The sequence below is a fragment of the Misgurnus anguillicaudatus genome, chromosome 21, assembly GCF_027580225.2.
Source record: "Misgurnus anguillicaudatus chromosome 21, ASM2758022v2, whole genome shotgun sequence".
Taxonomy (NCBI): domain Eukaryota; kingdom Metazoa; phylum Chordata; class Actinopteri; order Cypriniformes; family Cobitidae; genus Misgurnus; species Misgurnus anguillicaudatus.
The window spans coordinates 56,244,570-56,266,242 of NC_073357.2; the positions used below are offsets into that span (position 1 = coordinate 56,244,570).

Genomic DNA, 21,673 nt, shown 5'->3' on the forward strand with positions numbered 1-21,673 from the left:
CTCTTTAAATAAGCTTTGAATGTCAACTGGTGAGCAAGTGAAGTGACAACAGGAGGAAAAAGCTGCTTCTGAAAATGAACCCACAGTGGAAGCCGGCCACACAAACTCTGTCAACCACATGCAACAAGCAGAAATTTATGGCCATTTAACTACGCCTTTAGAAGCAAGCAGAAGACACATTTACTCTGAACAGCTGAAACCAATGACAGATCAGGGCGAAATAAAATGTTGCTGCCGAACGTGATCACGCTTCAGTTTGATGTTCTTCAATGGAACGTCCTCTGAAGGAGCTGCTGCACGTGCTCACTGTGTGGTCACCATCCTGAGCTCTGATTGGTGGGAGATTAGCCAATAAGAAGGCTGCATATTACAGCCATTCATGAAAACTGAGCTAGACTTAGTTTGAGTAGCTGAACAAACAGGATGTCCTGTGAATGTGAAGGCTATCACACCCCAGCACGCCTTCCTCCACCGGCTGTTTCATTCACCTCTACATACTTCAACTTCCTACTATCTGCTGTAGCACTTCTGCTTATTGCATTTCATTTTTTTTTCTTTCTTTTTTTAAACAAGAGTGAACACACATCTCTCTGTCTCTCTCTCTCTCTCTCTTCCTCTTTTTGCAAGCTCGCTCATGAGATGAAGTCATTTTCCCTGCTGATTAAAATCATCTGTTTGCAGCTCCCCAACGAATTAATGCAACGTTAGTCTGAGCCGTAAAAAAATGCTTTGCTTTTCTACTGACACAGATGCACAAAAATACCCACCTCAATGTTTTTAGTGATGTAAGACGAATTCTTCTAGCTGTGTTGCGGTGTATGCTTTTTTTATCTGTTGCATATACTGACATACTCAAAACTTTTGTTCTGCTTTGGTATTTTTATGCCTTTGCATATGCATTGTGTCTTTCAACCCACACATCAACAGATCGTGGTAAATGAATGGTATATTCCCAGAAATTTCCTGTTAAGTAAGGTTGTCTGGAATAATGTCAAGTCAGTTGTTTTAATACAACCGCTGTTATTGTTTACCTCGTACAAGAGCCGTTTTTCCTTATAAGAAAGATCCTATCAAAATAAAATTTCTTTAACAAATTAGATGTAAATCAGTGACACCCCTTTCGGTTTAAGATTGGATAAACCTGTCCTGGTTGCATTCCATGTGAAAACCGTGGCGCGTTCGTGTCAAACGTGTAGATAATGATTACAGAAATGTCAAAACGCAGGCTTCAAGGGTTCAAACGCGCTCCAGTCTTGACATTAAAAGCATTATTCGGTTCTTTGCAGTTATATCTAGAAACATATCTAGGATAATGTAACGTTCCCATCCGGTATAGCAACTCTTTTCCCTGATTGCATGTGTTCCATTGTCTTTGTAATCCTCATGACTGTTTATACATCTCATTTGTGAGTGTTCATTGTTTAGCATTTTATTTTTATGAGCTCCTTTTATGCAGTTCCACCCATGGAAATCCTGGAGACGTGTGCTGGATAACTAATGGGAATGAGGATCTTTCTTTTTTATTTTTTTGGAGACAGATGTTGCACGGCTAAAATGACTAATTGTCACTTATATAAAAACAGATGGAGGTCTCAGCAGGCGGTTTCCTGAAGATAAGATATTCAGTGGGATGTGTCTGACCGTGCATGTACTTGTTGCAGAGGCGTGTGTATACAGCATCATTGTTGTTTTATTAAGATATAGCTTGAAATAGTGTGATGCTAGAAATAAATCAAAAGGTCAAAAACAGAGTGACACCAAACTATGATTAGCACAGAAAAGCAGTTCGCAGCTACAAAGAGCAGAAACCCTGAACCACGTCTGGTTCATCTACTATAGTAACCCATTTAGATAAAATTGACTCTTTTAGAATTGTAGGTTTTGATTACAAAGGAATGTAAAAAAAATCTTGACGAATGCCTTGTTTCTCTAAACAAAAAAACTCTCAATCTCTTTCATTTCAGTGGAAGCTTGGAAATTTCCAGCGACACAAGCGTCAACGACTATTGGCAACAGGCAGGGCCGGCCCGTCTTACAGGCGGTAGCCTTGGGCCCTGAGTTTTTAACACAACGTACTTGTATCACAATATCACTTGAAGAGTTTGGTTCCAAAACGCAATCCATTTTGACTAATTTCAGTAAAAATGTGTTTTTTATACCAAGAAAGTGACAACACTGTAAAAAAAAATCCGTAGAAATTACAATGTTATTGCAGCTGGGTTGCCGGTAATTTACTGTAGATTTAAATTTATGTTATTTACTGGCAAGAGTTTGTTCAAAGTTAAATAAATTTGAAATATTAACACGTCTTTATCTTTACAGAATAAAACTATACAATAACAGCCTCATGTAAAGCATTCTGGGAACCAGAAATCATCATCAACCTTTTTCTGTTTTTTGCTCCAGATTTTGTTTCCCAGAATGTTTTGCTTGATGCTGTTTTTTTGTTTTACTCTGTAAAGATAAAGACTTGTAAATGTTTAATGTTCATTTAACTTTGAACAAAATGTTGCCAGTGGAGAACATAAATGTAGATCTGCGGTGGGTTGCTGGCAATCCAGCTGCAATTTCTACGGAATTTTTTAAAACTATGTTGTCGCTGAACTTCTGTAAAATGTTTTGGTCCTGCTCAATTTTCGTAGACTTTGAGTAAAATAATGGAAAGTTTTTCATAAGATTGTCTGGGGTCAATGTGTTAGCATGACAGAAGCTTGATGCTGTCGAGAGAACAAGCAACAGACGGCATTTTTCCTTCGCCCGAGTGCCTTACATAAATTATTCGATTTTGATGGCTTACGTTTCTTCTCTGCCGCAGAAAGCCATCACAGGTTTATCAATGCCATCGAAATTACTATTTTGTTTTGTTTGTTTGTTAATCACGAAGTATAAATTAGATTCTGTGTATATTGAAAGGCCGACATTGTTGTTTACAATGCGTGTAATGGTGCGCTGTGATTGGTTAAGTGGATTTATTGCATTCTGCAGAGAAGGAGGACTGGCGTTGTCGCGTTTTGAAAAAAAAGGAGAAAAGATGACAGAATAACACGGCGGATATCGGATTTTGCGTAAAATGAAGAATTTACTTTTTAATATTGACCTGATACAATACTGATTTTGGTGGTACTATTTTTTTTTTAAATATGACGTTTATCACATTTTGGAACCAAACTCTTCACTTGTATAACTTGTATCAAGCAACTACTACGCCCCTGAAAGACGCATCTCAGACAGCGCACACTTAATTCTCGTTCACGTCTTTGTGCACTTTAACGGACAAATTCACACAAAATGATGTCAATATAATACCTGTACTGATGAGTATCATACATCTTGAGTTAATGTGAGCCGTTCAGAAATTTCTGAGTTATCACAATGACAATTCACTGAAAATAATAAATACAGAATTACAGTGGTACCATTGGGGCTCATCTTCATGAACTTGCCTAGGGCCCAAAACCCCACGAGCCGGCTCTGGCAACTGGAAGTACATTTATCCAGCTATGTGTCAAATATAAGAACAGTTTAACTTTATGCAAATGACAAGCGACTGTCGGGAGCAATAACCACACTGAAAAAAAAAGATTCATTCAATTTATTCAATTTTTAAGGTAAGTGGTTGCAATCAATTTATTTAAGCTACATTTAAACAAAAGTTTATTTTATATTTCTATGTTTTTGTTTTGTTTAAATGTAGCTTAAATAAATTGATTGCAACCACTTACCTTAAAAAAATTGAGTAAATTGAATGAATCTTTTTTTTTCAGTGCAAAGAGAGTGCAGAAGTGGCTTTAATGTCATTCGTCTTTCATCATTTACTGCGAGGATGATTAATAATTGTTTATAATTGTAACTAGGACAATCACAATTAGGAACCTTATTGGAAGAGACTAACGACACATGGCGACAAAGTCGTTGGCGGTGTGCACGAACAGTAAGAAGTGAAATTAATTAAAATGCTTGATTCCTCTGCTCGATTCAGCAATACAACGCTAATAGATTATATCATACATTTACGATTACGCATTTGGCAGATGCGTTTATCAAAACGAATTTAATTCAAGGTACACTTTTATCAATGCATGCATTCCCTGGGAACCAACCAAACTGGACTCTGAACTTGAATGTTCAATGCACTGCACTTTAACACAATAATCAACTCTACCATCACCTACTTATTAACCCACTGCACATCTCCAATTGTATTTTGTGTACAATCTGTACCTTCTGTAGTGTATTTTGTCTGTGTTTTGAGTGTCTTATTGTGTGTGGTCGTAGCCAGCTATGAGGTCACAGAGGTCCGGACCTCGGTAATTTTTTCATATTAAAAAAATTGAAGTTCTCTGAATGACTAATTCGTTTTTCAAAACGAATCCGCGTACATAACTAAGTTTGGAAAGTTTACTCTATAGTTTAGTGTAAAATGACGAAGATTGGCTTAAGCTGCGACGGCGCGGGTACAGAATTTGCAGTGTTGCCAGATCCCATTGTTAAAAATCCTCTTTATACATACTGTTTTAGCAATTAATGTGACACTTTGACATTATCTATAAAGTGATTGTTAGATGTAGGTTAGTTTTAGCGATTTATCTGATTTATTTCTGAAATACAAGGTTTGGACGAACTTTGTTTTTTAAGGCCAATTATTTTTTCATTTAGAAGTTAACCTTTTACAAAGTCATGCTGAAAACAATAAAAGCACTAAACAAGTTCTTGTTTAAAATCTTGTAACGTTTTTGTTTTATAATATTGCTTATTAAAATGATTACAAAAATAAACATTGTTGCATGAAAAAGTAATAAATAATCCAGCAGTCCCAGTCCATCCCCAAAACAGAGTGTGTACCCAAAGTGTAAAAAGGTTAGGACAGAATATTTTAGATCCCAGGTAAAAATAAAGTATGCTTCAATGTACTTAAACCACTTAAATACTAGCAAGTACATTTGTAGGTTATGTAAAGTTATGCTACAAATATACTTATTAAAAGTAAAGTTCTACTTGAGAAATACTTCAGTTTACCTGAAAAAGTAAGAATACCAACTAGATTTTTATTGAAATAAATCATGTCTCAAAATAACACTTAGAAGTTCTTAACTTAATTTTAAGAAGTACCAAAAACAAATGTGATATATAAGCCACAAAATGAGTGCACGAAAATAGTACATTTACTAAGTGTACTTAAAAAGTGTATTTTATTTATGTGCACTTTTTTCACCTGGGATAGCATTTGTTAACTCTTAACACCTCACCCTGGACCTCGGTAATTTTCAAACCCTGGCTACGGCCACAGTGTGTATTGTTGGTTGTACACACTTTTAAAATAACTACGTTTGGTTCCTCAAAGAACTTCTCAGACGAAAGAACATATATTAGTGTTAATCGAGTAAATGGAATACTGTGCAAAAGTCTTTTGCTGGGTTATTTTCAACTCAGTACTGTGTCAAAAAGGGACGAGCCCAGTCGTTGGGTTAAATTAACACAGAAAATATTTAAATTTGACAGAACAATGGGTTAAAACAAACCAGCATTTTGGGTTGAAACAACCCAGCATAGGTTAAATTACAAACCAACACTTTACAAACTCTTTGCAGCTTAATTTTTTTTGTTCAGTCAACTCAGATTTACAAGTCATTTCAACTTATTCTTATTTATCTTGACAAGAAATTAGTTGCTTGACTTATTAAGTTGACTTATTTCAGTTTTATTTTATAAGTTATAACAAGTCATTTCTTCTCAAGATAAATAATAGTAAGTTAAAATGACTTATTAAGGCAGCAAAGAATTTTTTACAATGAAGGGACTGAGCTTGTTTCTTTTTGATCCAATGCTGGGATAGCATTAAACCATGATTGTTATGGATCCGTTGTTCTGTCCAAATAGAAAATAATAGAAAACGGAAAAAGTATTAAATATTTAATAAATGGTAATATTATTGCTTTTTCATTATAAAAAAGCATTAATTCTAAATAAACTATTATAACGTGATAAAAACGCTATAAGAAAGGGAACAGCCTTCGACAGAACACCGAACATCTTCTCTAATTATTTTCTATTCTAATTATTAATAGATTTTCCTATTTAATGTGCACTTCCGGTTTACGATACCTCCGAGATGTCCTAGATGCGATGCGCACAGCTTGCAGTGACTTAACTGTGACGTTTACTCGAAAAGGGTCTATAGGTTGTTTCAACTCACGTTTGGGTAAAATATTCACAAACCCGACCGATTAAATTAACCCAGAAAATGTCTATATTTGAACCAACTGTGAGTTTAAACAACCCGGCATTTTAGATGCCAACCGCTGAGTTTGTCCATATTTTACTCAACCATGGGTTAAAACCCAGCATTTAGAGTGTATATACATCTATAAACTTCTTAATGGAAGCATACCCCTACACTTTCAGCAAAATGGTCAAGTTATGTACCCAAGCTGTCTGCGGGACGGTACCCTTTAAAAAGGTCTTATGTACAGATATGTATAACTACATTTGGTATCTTTGAGATACCAAATGTATATATGTATATTTGAGGTACTAATATTAACTCTTGAGGTATAAAGCTGTACTTTTTGAAAGGATGGGATACATATTTTGAGCATTTTTTCTAGACTGAGTAAATCAATGATGCATCAGTTAACTGGGATTGTAGACCAAACCAGAGACCCATACTAAGTCTTACTAACATCCACAGGGCTGCACTGGTTGAGATTTTCGCCTTAAGCTCATTAGTGGGCCTGGATGGTGAAATAGACACAAACATGGTTGGCATTCACCTGTCAGACCGTGTGACCGCTCAGCAGGGCTGATGGTTGGAGCGTGGTAGGCGTCTAAAGGAGCAGGCTGAGCACTAAGGGGGGAACGGAGGTCATATTTACCATCAAGATCGGACACAGCTATGGCCTCACGTACGGAATGACCTCTGGAGGGGGAGCAGTCGCGATGTGTTCCTCGATGCATAAATTTCGGGACCTCGTTTATTGTTTTCAAACTAGGTCAAGGGCCTGTGCTATTAAAATCAATCTGAACTACAGATTGACTGAGAAGGAGGGGTGGTGTGATCAAAAAAAGTTTGGCTAAGCTTATAGGGGACAGAAGCTTGAGTATCCCAAGTTGCCATGGTTAATCTGCATCCAGGGATATAATTAGTGATGATGGGCATATGGGGCGTATTATTATGTAACTGTATGGAAACAATATGGATTGTATGGAAAAACGGATCCTATTGTGTGAATGCTCTGAGATGATAAATTAGGCAACAAAAGGTGATGCATTTGCATACATATGTTTAGACGTACATTGAGAAAATGACCCAAACTTATAAACGAAGTGACAGACATAACCCTATGGGTCTTCACTGGCTATAATACTTCAAAGGGCTGTAACACATTGTTTTCTGAACAAAGGTTGCTTTTGTCTTGTTTCAATGTATCGATCATGCTTTTTATATAGCGTTTGCTCTGTATATTGTATATTATTTATGAATTTGTCCATACGGATGCCTTCATCCAAAGCAACTTATGTTGAGCAACTTGCATTGACTATTCAAACCCATTACCATCTGACAATTGATTTTGACAATGAGTTTTAGTTTACTAGGATTTGGGATTTGGGGTGAGGGTAAAACTTGGACCACTGACTAACATAGCCACAACAGACTGTCCAGAATCCTACATTTTCTAATCCCATTGTAATCGTGAACTGAGATAATCGAAGAAAAAAAACTGTATTTGTTTGCGTTTTCCTCCAAGAGAACATAATCTCACTAAACCTGGTGCATTCAATACCCTGTTTCACCTCATGATCCCGGATTAGACGGACTGAAACAGGCGCGTCCTTGCTGGATATTTGGAAGTTAATTGATAGACGTGTGATAATCAATAAGTCTGGCATCTGTTTATTGGGATTAGTTTTAGGCGATGTTTTGTAATGATATGGGCTGCCATGAGCCTGTTTGTGCATCCGAGTAGAAACGAGTACAGTGATATTTCTAATTAAATAATCAATGTGGCAGACAGCCATAAATCCTGCGCTAAAATACTTCAATCTCCCTCAGTGAGCACTTTAATGCGGATTAATAGTTTTATGTGATAATATAATAATAAAGCTGTCATGTCTGCCTCAGCAAATCCACTCGGATTTAAACTGTTTGTTTTGGCCTTTAAATTGTCGCTTTAGCAAATTTACTAATTAAATTATTCTGTATTTGATATCTTGGCAGACTTTACAATAAGGTTGTATTTGTTAACATTAGTTAATGCACTAGCTAATAGCTTATATAACAATACTTCTACAGTGTGATTTTCTTTGTTTGAAAAAAACAACACACTATAAATCTTGCGATAAATTATTTATTAATCAACATTTAATGGGATATTTTTGAGACTTTTGCATTTATAGTGTTCGAGATCTTTCTGTTGTTTTTTTAATATTGACCAAGTTAGATTTTTCTTTGAGAAAATCTTTTGGATCGATTTTTTTTTTTAAAGAAATTTCTTTTAAAAACAGAAAGGTTTTTTTAAAGAATTAGTTGTATAATGCACATGCAGTGAACGTATACAATAGCATTGGCATTAACTAACATTAACAAAGAGTAATAAATGCTGAAAAACAATTTTGCACATTATGTTATCAAATACAATCTTATTGTAAAGTGTTATCGATATTTTTAATATGGCCACTGTGCACTATGAATCAAAGTATGTACCCTACAGTGTGTACCTATGACTTTATTTAAAACTAAAACTCAAGTGCTGAGATTATTGTTATAGTCCCTCGAATCTAAACAATAAAGTGACTCAATAGTGACTATTTATAAAAGGCCATATTTTTATTACACACATCATAGTCTAAATATATAACAATACGTTCTTCTTTGTTGTTACAGTGACGTGCTGTGTTATTTTAGTCAGTTTAAGTGTGTAAAGTCTTACGAATTCTCAAAGCGCAATCATTCGTTTAAAAGATCATTGTTTTCCTCGACCATTGTTGTTGAACTGTTGAAAATGAACTAGGATCTGTGCTTGTGGGAAAACATGAAAAGTTAAAATATCTTAACAATAGAGGTTGGATCATAGTACCACTACCATTTATTTCGTATTTTTAACACTGAATTATGAGAAATGCTGGCTGAAAAGGAATTTATGGCATATAGTTTTCCCTTAAAGGGACAGTTCACCCAAAAATTATTTACTCACTCTTAAATAATTTTTTGTTCTGATGAACACGAAGTAAGATATTTTGAGGAATGTTTTAACCAAACTGTTTATGTTCTCTATTCACTTATTTTTTCGTACTCTTGAAGTGAATGGGGCTTATGATTGGTTTGGTTACAAATATTCCTCAAAATATCTTTTTGTTCATCAGAACAAAGAAATTTATGTGGGTTTGTAACAACATGAGAGTGAGTAAATGATAACAGAATTTTCATTTTTGGTTGAACTGTCCCTTTAAGAAACATGTGATATAAATCATTGATGTATACAAAAGACTCCGTATAAGAGAAAGGTTGGCTCTTCAGTATCTTTTCCCCGACATCTTTTCTAAGTTTGGCAAATCTAAAAGGAGTTGGTGATGTCACAGCCAATGATATTCAAGTGGCCATCTGTATAAACCATGAATGTATGAAGGAAGTCATAGGACGAGATCGTTCACCTTCCTTTAATTGTCAGGTATTGTTGGAACAGGGGAATGTAAACAGCAAACCCCTGAACAATTTATGACCAAAATGAATACTTTTTGTTACGTAAGAGACTGGACGTTTACGCATTTGGCAGATGCTTTATCCAAAGTGACTTACAGTGCATTAAAACTATATATTGGTGTATCAGTATGTGTGTTCACTGGGAATCAAACCTATAACCTTTTGTATACACTACAATGGCACGCTACTGTAAATCTGTTACCTTATTTTTATCAAATTAAGTTTATTCACTTGATTTAGCTTATTTTTTGTGCATTTGGCAACGGGGTTAAAAAGGATTGAATAGACACACACATCATTTTAAGTTTAACTAACTTTCGCTGTCACAGATGTATGAAGATAAAATAACAAACTCAAGTGTGTTTCTATTAATCGGACTGTTGCCGCGCAGCCCCGCCATTACTTTCAGTTCTCATGAAGTTATTTTAGTTTGATGGAGACCTTTGTAAGGTTTGCCCTTGTGGCTAAAGAGATGTAGACTTTGAATCACTCCCTGCTGCGAGTTTGGTGCCATCATTAACGTTGGTCGGCCCATTGAAGACAACGGTCCGAGGGGGTCTGTAAAAAGGCCAGGCATTGTTCGCCCTGGGTGGGGTGTGGGCAAGTGGAATGTGGGCCGAACGTGAGCCGTGCAAGGCCTGAGAGAGAGACACCATTGTCCCCACGGCCACCCCCTCATCCAGACAAGAGTAAGAAAGACAAGGGGTCAGCTCTCACCCACCGCATGTCCTCGTAAGAAAGAGGAAAGGCCTTCGGTGGAACGCCACTGTGCACGGGACACACTGAGATCCCTCCGAACTCTAGCCCTTGTGCTCACATCTTCATGTTTGGGCTCGAACTATTAATGTGAAGATTACCAACAAGTTTGAGAAACACTTAAACAATTGGAAATAAATCGCCGCAGGATGTATTTACATTTTGTCACAATCAAAAATTAGCAAATTATCTTTTCTAAAACTACATTTTCTTACTTTTCAGAGACCATTTTTTTCATTTTTAGTCAATGTATGTAGTTCTCAAGTTTACCTAGCAAGCTAGCAAACTAATGCTGTGTTCACACCAGCCAAGGTAAAGTGATTTCAATGTTAAGTCAATGTGAAGATACGTTGACGTACGTCTGGAGTTCTCGCGGCGCGAATGAGTCGTTTAGCGCGGCACGGTAGACACGATTCGACCTAATTTTCCCGCGTCTAGTTTGCACAAATGGCGAATTGAGCATTGCCGCAGGAAACGCGCAAGTTGAAAAATGTGTACTTTGGCAGAAAAACGTGCCGGGTTAACCAATCAGGAGCTTGCTCTAGTAGTGACGTGATTAGAGGAAATGAGCGGAGTCGCAGAAGCCCCTCCTATAACGCAAATTTCCGTGTGAATGTCTCGATGACTAGAATTTCACACGCAAATGAAGCAAGTAAACTCAAAATGTTCAAGCGGCAAACTAGACACGAATTTGACGCCTCAAACGCATCTCATGTGAACCCAAAGTAAGTACACAAATGTAGTTTGAGAACCACAAAGTGCCCAAAAACCTTTGTCTTAATTTTAAACAGTACGTATATTGCTTTGTTATTCGAAACCTAACAAAGTTTTGTGAAATGCCATAGATAGATTTTGTTTATCAATGAATTCTTAAAAAAAATCTAATTTGGCTTTTCAAATAAACGTTTTTAATGTAGCTTTGCAGGTAAGTTGTTTCAAGCATCTTGGAGATCTTGGAGAGTTGCCAAAGTTATTACGGATTTAGGATATATACATAAGTACTGTGTATATATATTGCGAGGTCATTGCGAGCAGTGCTTCAAAAGACACATATAAGAGTTCAAATAAAATATATACACTTAAAACAATTGACGGTCTTTAGGGCTTCATGTTTTCCTTTGTGTCAGCAGATTAGAGACTAAAGGCAAAACAATGAGACTGCTTGGTGTTCATCAGACCACAAATAGTGTTGTAATGATAAAAAGATTGTGTTGGGAGTACAACGTTTGTTATGAAAACGTCCTCTTAGATATCGCCTGAGGAAAACCAGTAAAACACCCAAGGGCCGATCTCGCGTGCCCCAGTGTTTGCTCTCATAAACGCACGCCAAGTATAAATCGCTGACGTGTGAGCTTAACACTTCCGTACGTTACTGTCTAGTCCTGCTTTGCAACCCGCGCCTTTTCATCTTTATCTTATTTATTTTCTTTCTTGCATCAGCGCTTGTGTGTGTATATGCATACACAGGGTGTGTGTTTGTGGAAGTGGGGTAAGGCGAAATGTGGAAGCCCCTGGAGGTGAGCCAGCCGAACAGACGACAGGAGAGAGAAAACAGAAAAGTGCTTCCCTTCCTTTTATCATCCTCTAGTGGGAAAATATGTGATAAAGAGGCACTAGTTCAGAAGCACCCGGACTAAAAACACAGCTCACAGGCACAAAGAACGAGAGGGTCATGGGTCACATAACACCAGGCCAGCGGAAAAAAACGCACCAAGGAACTTTCAACAATGGCCAGGGACCGAGCTTCTCTGAGGGGCCGAGAGCAAAGTACATCAGGGAGCGAGTTACTGACAAGTGTTCACATTCTTCCGCCTTCCCAAAACGCCCCTCTCCCCCACAGTCTCTTCATCTGTGTGGCTCGAATCGCACTGAAACCATATGGAGGCGAGATTATCGCCCTGGATGCATTTGCTTATTTCTCGCAAGTTATTATTTTATGAATTATTAAATGCATCCATGAATAAACAGTTTTGTTCAATTAGTAGAGCATTGCGTTAGCAGTGCAAAGGTCATGGGTTTGATTCCCATCGAATGTACATATTGATAAAATGTAAAGCTTGAATGCACTGTACATCGCTTTGGATAAAAGCATCTGCCAAATGTGTAAATGTAAATGCATGTCATTACTGTAGGGTGTTTGTGTATTGCATACTATGTACTTAACATAGCAAAGATGGGAGATTCTCACGAAATCCAGACTTAAAAGGTGTCCAGCATCAGATTTTTTTTAAAAGCCGTTAAAACCAATTTTTTTTGCACATATAAGATTAAGGTCTGAACTTACTATAACCATTATTTTTAGAGGATTTAAAAAATATTTCCTATAGAATTATTTAAATTTTTTAGATTATCATTATAAAAAATGATCATTACCGCAACATGATATTACATTAAATATATGAATTTACAAACTCGTGTTTCGGTAATGAGAACTAAAAAGTTGTCTAGGTATATGACAAACAAAATTTCAACTTTTATCTGGAGAGAAAAAATAAGAACTGCTTACCTGGTAGCCATCTTGAGTGTCACAGTCAATTATGTCCCTTAAAACAATTTTTTTTAAAAATGTTAGTTCCTTGAGGGCTTAAACAATGATTGAAAATTGTTGCGGAGGATGAGAAAAGTTTTCTTGGACATATTTATATTCCTTATTATTGTCTCTACATTTACTTACCAGTGATCACCAAATAGCACATGTTTCTTTACTGTAAATGTTTATAGTATAACATGCACTGAAGCTTTTTATTTATTTTTATTTTTTAATTATAAATATTTCCATGTCAAAGAGCCCAAATCCAGTCATGGACACGTTGCGGTAATGAAAATTTCCCCTTAAATGTGGAAAAAACAACAAAATTGGTTTATATGATGTCGTTTGAAATCATGTGCAAAATAGTATGTTTATAACTGTATGCTTTTTATTTTGATACTCTTACTTTGCATTTACTTTTTTTATCAAAATGTTTCATGATACGTCATAAGTCTAATTTCGCGAGAATCACCCAGATGTGTTTTTTAGCTAATATCGTGTCCTCCGTGATTTATATAATGCAAGTCGTTGGTTGCCAGTACTTTGAAAGTCTAAAATACAGAAACAAGTAATCCCCATGGCTCTTGACAATACACTGACGTCGTCTTAAACTAGTCGATCGTTTTGTGCAAGAAAATGATAACTGGTAATCTTTACCTAAAACCTTTATATTTGCAATGTTTGTTTTTGACAAAACAAGAAAGCGCAAAGCATTGTATGTTAATCGAAAACTTTATCGCAGTATGTCTGTCGCTTAGGAGAGAATGTGCTGACGAGTGTTTTTGGTGCACGACGGGGATTGAGTCGCTGGATGTGCTCCACGCTGCCCAGATGGTGGGGACATTTGGGATGGCCCGGGCTGCTTTTGCAGAGAGGTTAGAGGGGATAGCTGGCTTCTCCACCTGGTTGTCTCCTGGTCGAACAATGAAAATTAAACTGACGATGACAAAGTGCCGGGTTATGCACGTTATTCATTTGAATCCTTAATGTCAGACGCAGCCCCGCACGCAAACACAGAGGTGACTGGTCATTTACCACATCCCTCCCTAATCTCCTTTGGTTTAGACCTGTGTCTTTAGCAGATGGGCCAGGTTGGAGCACTTTGGGCACGGGTTAGCGATAAGCTCCAATGCTACTGTATAGCAGATTTTGCAATTGACCTTAGTGTTTAATCCTATTAGCGGCTGGATGGGAAGATGGACATTGAAATTATATGCTCATATAGCTGCTGTGAAGGGGGGCCTGTCACTGGAGAGTCACACTCATCTGTCTTTCTGACCTCACTAGATGTACATATGGTGTTGATGACGGGTCGCATGATGTCTTATATTGAATATAGAGTATGAATTCTGCATTACTGCATAAAGTTTCATGAAATAAAGGTATGATGCTTAGCAAATTTAAGTGCAGAGGAATACAGAAAAATCCCTCCAGAATAACACGATTATGCGATCGAATGAATATCTTAGCAAAAAGTTGAAAAATGTTGCATTTACTTCACACACTGCAAAAAATGAATTTCAAGAAAAACAAATCTTAGTATTTTTGTCTTGTTTTCTTTTCTTTAAAAATATCAAAAAATTCTCAAATCAAGATGTTTTTTCTTGATGAGCAAAACAACCCAAGAAAATAAGTCTAGTTTTTAGAACAAAAATATCAAATTTAAATGATTTTGTGCATAAAACAAGCAAAAAAAATCTGCCAATGGGGTAAGCAAATTTTTCTTGAATTTTTCTTGATTTTAGTGTTTAAGAAAAATTTTCAAGATTTTTTTGCTTACCCCATTGGCAGATATTTTTGCTTGTTTTATGCACAAAATCACTTAAATTTGATGATTTTTGGTCTAAAAACTAGACTTATTTTCTTGGGTCGTTTTGCTCATCAAGAAAAAGCATCTTAGTTTAAGAATTTTTAGATATTTTTATTAAAAAACTAGAAAAAAAATTCTTGAAAATCATAGTTTGCAGTGCACAAGCGCAGCCATGTCCCCTGTTGCCATGGGAATGTTAGGAAGTGACGTGATTATGTGACGTGAACATCATTCAATAGCTGCAAACAATTTATGCAAGTTCCCGCAGTTTTTGCAAGATCACGCAATTTCATCGCATTCAGTTGCATAAATATCCCACATATTCCATCGCATTTTTTAAGAAAACATGTCGCAAGATCAAGGATTTTTGCCCGCAATAATCACAAAAAAACTCTGCATTTTTCTGGAAGGACTGGCAATATAAAAACATAACATGACAGAATAGCGCATTGCATGCTTCTTATAATCTTGTCATAAACAAAAATGCATGCATGTGTTTCTCAAAAGAGAAATTACGAATAATTAGCAAATTTCACATGTCTTTACGTGATTTTTATGGAATGTGTGTGAATGCACGCACAGATTCCGGAAAATCATTGGCAGTGTGAATAAAATCAAAAAATAAAATGTTCTCAGCAAAAACCTGAATGCATTTTTCGTGTATTTTACGTTATCTGTCTGTTAAAAGGCCTTAAGTTGCTTTGGTAAAAAACATATACCAAATGTAAGTGTACAAATAAACTGGATAATTTTTCTTTGTCATATCACAGAATAAAAATTTAAGCTCAAATCATATTTTTTTTTTTGTTTTTACGTCTTTAATTAAATATTTCCATATGTCCATAAAAGTTGAAAAACTCAAAAGAGTAAACATTTTTTATTTCTAATTATTGCTAAATATTTTTCAAATATATAATTTAATAAACTTTCTAAATCACTGTCCTTATATTTTTGATATTACTGTATTTTAATTTTTTTTTTAATTTCATGTGTTTATATATGTGTCTTATGTTACGTTGCTCCTGCAACGCCAATAAATTTGGAATCTGTCCTTAATATTTTTTTGCACACAAAATACTTAATTCCTTTTATTATTTTTTTATTTAAGTATTTTTTACCTGATTTTATAACTTATGCAATTACAATGACATTACAAAGTCTGAAAGAAAGAAACAAGAAAGGCAGAAAAAGGAAAAGCTACAAAAAAGACGGATGAGCGAGGAATAAAGGGATTTGGAAACGCTACATATGCAGACCTCATTTTAACATGCTGTGTGTGTGTGTGTGTGTGTGTGTGTGTGTGTGTGTGTGTGTGTGTGTGTGTGTGTGTGTGTGTGTGTGTGTGTGTGTGTGTGTGTGTGTGTGATGTCACCATTGCTCCGCTGCCAATTCTGTGAGAGTGTGTTAGGAGAGTGTGGCGGGCCGTCGGCCCCCCAAGCAGGCCGAACTGCTGGAAGAGGAACACAAACCTCATTTCCAAAAGTGAGAGGCAAGAAAAAAAGTAAAAACACACACAAGCCCCTCTGATTAGGGCGAGAGCGCAGATGAAAGGCGGCAGGACCAATCAGTGATGAGTTAGGGGCACCCAGGGAGGAAGTGGGCCCGCCACAGGCATTCTGGGCCGTCTAGTTGTTACTATTGAAACGGCTCCCAGAAACAGAAACAAATCATAAAGAATGGGGGCGGGTGGAGTGTACGATGCAGAAAATGTTATTATAATCAGCTCTCATCTTTGCAGTTAGATCATCAAGTGATCTGCTATGGGAAAAAGTTCAACCTCTTTCTTGGCGTTCAGAAGCATGACGATCTTTATTTGCCCCCGTTTTGACCTTTTTGCGTGTTTGTTTAACATTGTGGGGATGTTAATGTCAGGTCGTTGTTAATGTTAATGTCGTTGTTTATTTTGATCCTTTTTTAACTTTCAGCATTGTGCTCTGTGGAGCCCACCGTTGTATGGCATCATTCAGTCATGACTGATTCTTATTTGTTTTTTATGTAACAATGTGATCCGTCAACAATACGCTAAGCCAGGATTAGCAATGGCACATTTTTTATTTATATTCTTTTCATAATGCTCCCAAGATGCATTCGTATCTTTGAATGCAGGACTTGGAGGCATTCACGTATGCAATACATCATTATACGTGTTAAAAGGTTTATTCGAATGGAGTATATTGTGGAGGAGTCATCTGTCACTCTATACACTTTTTATTAGTGTTTATGCAATTGCAATAAATTGGGATAGTTATTGGTGCATTACGTTTTTATACCTTTTACAAGAGTTTGTAAATACCAAGGCCGTATTTCTCTGTTCTCTGAGAAATAGATGGCCCGTGAAGGTACGGAAGTGCATGAATAAAAAGGATGAGGGAGAGGAGACGTGTGCGCCGCAAAATAGTTGCGGGCGAAACAGCGTTGGGTTTCTTGGACTGAGATGACAAAGATGTGCTATTACGTTTTCCACTCTAGGATAAATCCTCAACCCCGTCTACGCCGCTGCATGCACATGTTTGGTGGGACTCTTCCCCTGCGTTCTTCGTGTTCTACCGCACTCTTAAACCGGTCTCCCAGACAGACATTAAAAAGCCGAGGATAAAAACGATATGAGGCACAATGGTTTTTATGGCCGTGATGATGGTTTTCTCCTGCCACATTAGATGGATATGCAGAGGGATGCAGGCAACCTCCCAAACAGCATGTGTTGTTCTCTTTCATCTGGTTAGGCGTCCACAGAGGCCTCAACTGTTTATTTTTTCTGGTGAAATGGTAGCATTGCCAGACAAACTGTAAGAAGCCTCTGTAAATTCGATTGTTTATAAGAGGAGTGCCAGATCTGCGCCATTAGTATGAGATTTCAGTTTATTCCTTTTTTGACATCACGAAAATCCATATACATCATTCCGACTTAATTCAAAGCATATCGCACTCAACGGACACATAAACATCCGAAATACGTTTTGATGGTCCCCTTTACTTAAACACGCTTAGTAAGTATCTTCTTTGACTTAATCATATTAGAGAGGTTAGGTCGATGAACCTTATTGCCTTGCATTTACAGCAAATGGCTTGGTTAAGTTGCAGACAAACATTAATCAAAGATAATCAATACGGACAATGAGGAGGTCCCTATTATCCTGATTATCGTCTTGTCTATGAAGGCGTGACACAGACATCTCTCGAATCAATTTATTACCGATCAATACCGCATGAAGCAAAACCATGCAAATTATGTCTGACAGGCAGGAACGCAGTCACACTCATGGGAACATCGTCGGCTGCTTACGTTCCCGAAAACTCAATCTCCGACAGCATTTATTTGCGGGGTATGGATTACATAGGAATCCTTAACATCAAGCATATGACTGTCTGTTTGCAATCCGCATGTTTTGATTGGAAAACATGCCTTTGCAATTTTTTGATAAGCAGGACAAGAAGTTGCCGTGATTTCATCTGGTATTGACTCCCTAAAGCATAGCTCCACTAGAGCGGATGATGGCTTTCTCCAAATTGGCCCAAATAGTAGCTTAGCCTCTCATCATAGCACTAGAAACAATTTAAATCAAACTTCAGCACATCCAATGTAATGGGGGAATTTACTGGGATTGAATTGCGGCTTTCGAAAGCGCAGTTTATTTGCACGTGCTGCTTTGTTTTAGCACCGGATTCACTAAGGGAATAATGCAGATCAGGTAAAAAATTCTGGGATCTGTATTGGCAAGTACTTGAGGGTGCAAGTACTTCCCTACTGAAAAATCCAGCTAAAACCAGCATAAGCTGGTAGCTGGTTTTAGCTGGTTTTAGCTGGTTTAAGGTGGTTTACGCTGGTCCTCCCAGTCTGACAAAGCTGGTCATGCTGGTGGGACAGCTGGTATACCAGCATGACCAGCTAAGTCCAGCTAGACCAGCTTAAAATGTGACCAAAACACACCTAGACCAGCTTGCTACACCAGCAAAACCAGCTTCCTACACCAGCAAAACCAGCTAAAACCAAGCTGGGGACCAGCTTAAACCAGCTCACCAGCTTATGCTGGTCTTAGCTGGATTTTTCAGTAGGGTTGTGTACCAATCCGATACCATTTTTTTTTTAAACAAAACCTAGTTATGCCTGTTATAGCTAATGCTAAACATAAAATAATTCTGTTAATTTATACAGGGCTAGTAGTATACAGCTGTATATACAGATACACACCCAGGTATCGGTTCAGTACTCGGTTTTGGCCGATACCCTGAGCCCAGGTGTCAGAATCTGTATCGGGAAGAGAAAAAGGGTATCAAAACATCTCTAGTTGAGTCAAAAGGGATGAACAGATTGGAATTTACCCATATGGTGGGTTGTTTCAGCCCAAATTGTTGGGTTGTTTTAAACTATTGTTGAGTCAAGTATAAAAAATTTTGGGGTAAGTTTAACTCAGTGGCTGGGTTCAACCATTGGTGAACCAGCAATGCAATGTAAAAAAAAAAATGCTGCAGTGCTGCATGCAAATTTAATAAAATTGGTTATGCAGGTCAATTTAACCTACTATTTTAAGTTTTTGACTAATATATAGTTGATTCAACTTAATTTAAAGTAAAACAAACTTATGTTGATATGATTTTTTTTTTAAAAAACCCATCATTAGCCAAAAGTAAATTATGTGAATAATGCGCGCAGTATAATGCCACAGATGTTGCACAAGTTATTTGCGAATTTGCCCCATTATTTAAAGCGATGATCTGTATTTTTTGTTAAAAATAAGCAAAAATCGTTTATTGAGCAAGTACATAAACAATAGTGTTCAAAACTGTTTCTGTACCCCTTACCAAAATTCACAACGTTAAATTTAAAATAATGATTTATATATTATATATTATTAAACGATTTGAGCTGTTTTTGATCGGATTACGCAGTTGTTTGAACAACTTTATGGGCCCTATTTTAACGATCTAAGTGCATGTATTAAAGCCACAGCACACAGTCTAAACGGGCGTGTCCGAATCCACTTTTGCTAATTTAATGATGGGAAAACAATGGTCTGTGCACCAAGCACACAGTCTAAAAGCGTTGTTCCTATTCTTGTAATGAGTTATAGGTGTGTTTTGGGTGTTACGTGCAGTAAACCAATGAGAGTCTAATCTTTTATCCCTTTTTAAAAGCCTGTTGCGCTCGCGCCATGCCGATTCTCTATTTAGATGGCAGAATTTGTAAATTGAAAAACTTAACGAAGGTAGAAGACCACCAGTTTAAGATTGATGTTAAAAAAGTTGTTTTTATTTGTATTAAAATTGTTCTTTTTTGTATTGAAACCTTTGGTTCTCTTTAAAAGTCATTTTCTTTCAGTCATGAAAGTAAAATGAGCAGGCTTTTAATTGCTGTAAATGTATGGATAGCCTACATGATCAGTGCAATCTCGAAAAGAAATGTACAAATATGCAAGAAAAGGTTTGCACTCTAAAAATACTTTATTTGTAACGAACAGGAGATAAAGAATTTACAAACGTGTGGAGAGCCAAAACGTTTAAGCACTCGGACAACACTTTTTCAAAAGCATTACTTAAAAAAGGTTTTCACCTCACCATATCCACAGGTACAAAGTCATCACATACAATAAATCCATGAGGTAGCTTTAAAAAAACATTTCAAAATAAATGCAATATTTCCATTTGTTTAAAGCAACACATGCAATTACCTACCAGACTACAGGTGAGGCAGCTCTTTACGCCTTCTAACTTCTCGTAATCTGTCCTCATTTATGTCAAAGAGACTCAATAATAATCTTTTACATTTTAATCCTTTCATTTTTATATTTAAAAATGTTTGTGTGCTGCTGCGCATCCATGCGTGTACAATGCAAATGCGCATTATTGTTCTGTTTATTACTAACTAATGTAGGGTGACCATACGTGCCATTCTTCCCGGACGCATCCTGTCCATGATTTTGGTGCGTCTTCCGGAAGTCGTATTTGTTGACCGCATACGCCATTTAGTTAAAAACATAAGACATACAATCGTAGTTTCATTCTTACCTTAAAATGTAACGGTTGCTTTTCTGTAATAATAATAATAATCCTCTATGACTTATGCGACCGACAAATACGACTTCCTGGAGACGAACACAAAATCCTGGACGGGATGTGTCCGGGAAGAATGGCACGTATGGTCACCCTACATTATTGTTCTGTTTATTACTAACTAATATAGGGTGACCATACGTGCCATTTTTCCCGGATGCATCCTTTCCAGGATTTTGGTGTGTCTTCCGGAAGTCGTATCTGTTGACCGCATACGCCATTCAGTTAAAAACATAAGACATACAATCGTAGTTTCATTCTTACCTTAAAATGTAACGGTTGCTTCTCTGTAATAATAATAATAATCCTCTATGACGTATGCGGTCGAAAAATACGACTTCCGGAAGACGCACCCGAAATCCTGGACAGGACGCGTCTGGGAAGAATGGCACGTATGGTCATCCTAACTAAAACTGCGCCAAGTAAGTCTAGTTTAGTTGCCTCAAAATAGCAACGTGCCAAAAATGTGCCTGGACACACCTCATTTTCAGACCAGAAAACGCATGTACGCACAAATGGGCGCAAATGCATTTGCTATTTAAATAACGTGACACTGGATCGAAAAATGATAAATGAGCCACGTTGAAACTAGCAAAAAACACTTGTGTCGCGCATTGCGCCGCATTGCACTGGGTGTATGATAGGGCCCTATGTTTCAAACAGGGATCCTGAAATAGACGTAAAAATTACAGATTAAAGCTTTGAAAGCTAAATATGTAATTGGATCCAAAGAACCGAATGATGGTTGAGACAAACAAGAAAGCGGCTTAGCATGAACTTTATGAGAGAATGTGGTGGGAAGGCTACATGTACCTGTAGGCAGCTCTGTCAA

General features: G+C 37.0%; 1 protein-coding gene across 3 annotated transcripts in view; it reads left to right on the forward strand.

Moving 5' to 3' along the window:
* ccnd1 (cyclin D1) overlaps nt 1–21,673 on the forward strand; it is a 176,593-nt gene that overhangs the window by 118,988 nt on the left and 35,932 nt on the right. The gene's annotated exons all lie outside the window — the stretch shown is intronic.